Genomic DNA, 1,290 nt, shown 5'->3' with positions numbered 1-1,290 from the left:
TAAGGTGCTGACATGGATAGGAAATTGGTTAAGAAATAGGAAACAAAGGGTTGGAGTAAGCCGGTCCTTTTCAGGATGGCAGGATGTGACGAGTAGAGTGCCGCAGGGATCGGTATTGGGTCCTCAGTTGTTTGTAATTTCTGTAAATGATTTGGATGAGGGGATTAATAACATGAGCAAATTTGCAGATGACACTAAACTGCGTGGCGGTGTGGGGTGTGAGGAGGATATCAGGAAAATGCAGAGGGACTTGGACAGGTTGGGGGTGTGGGCTGCTGAATGGAAGATGACGTTCAATGTGAGCAAATGTGAGGTTATCCATTTTGGGGGCAATAATAGGAAAGCTGAGTATTCTTTAAATGGAGACAAGCTAGGGAGTGGGGAGGAGCAAATGGATCTGGGTGTACTTGTTCACCGGTCACTGAAGGCTAACATGCAGGTTCAGAAAGCTGTGAAGAAGGCAAATGGCATGTTGGCTTTCATAAAGAGGGGATTGGAGCATAGGAACAGAGACACCCTTCTGCAGTTGTAAAGGGCCCTGGTGAGACCCCACCTGGAGTATTGCGTCCAGTACTGGTCTCCAATTTTGAGGAAGGACATACTAGCTATAGAGGATGTGCAGCGCAGATTTACATGGTTAGTTCCAGCGATGGCGGGGTTGACATATGCTGAAAGGCTAGAAAAACTGAACTTATATCCGATGGAGTTTAGAAGGATGAGGGGGGACATGATTGAGGTATACAGAATTATCAGGGGGATGGACAGGGTGAAGTCGGATTACTTGTTCCCAGTGATGGGGGAGACGAGGACTAGAGGGCATAGTTTAAGAATACAGGGTAGGCCCTTTAGGACGGAGATGAGAAAACATTTTTTTACCCAGAGAAGTGTGAATCTGTGGAATGCTCTGCCACAGAGAGTGGAAGAGGCAGATTCGCTGATTATGTTCAAAAGAGCGTTAGATAAGACTCTAGTGGGCAAAGGAGTAAAGGGTTATGGGGATAAGGCTGGAAAGGGGTACTGATAGTAGTGATCAGCCATGATCTGTAAAATGGCGGTCACTGAAGGCTCGACAGGCCGAAGGGCCTACTCCTGCTCCTATTGTCTATTGAACCATTCCTCCAAGGTCCCTCTGTTCCTCAATGCCCTCCCCTTCACTGCATACGTCTTGGTTATTCTTCCCAAAATAAAGCACCTCACACTTACCTACATTAAACTCCATCTGCCATCTTTCCAAACAGTCCAAATCCTTTTGTAGTCCATGAAAACCCTCCTCACTCTCCACAACTCTTG

The sequence above is a fragment of the Narcine bancroftii genome, chromosome 10, assembly GCF_036971445.1.
Source record: "Narcine bancroftii isolate sNarBan1 chromosome 10, sNarBan1.hap1, whole genome shotgun sequence".
NCBI lineage: Eukaryota > Metazoa > Chordata > Chondrichthyes > Torpediniformes > Narcinidae > Narcine > Narcine bancroftii.
Note: the sequence above shows the minus strand (reverse complement) of the source record.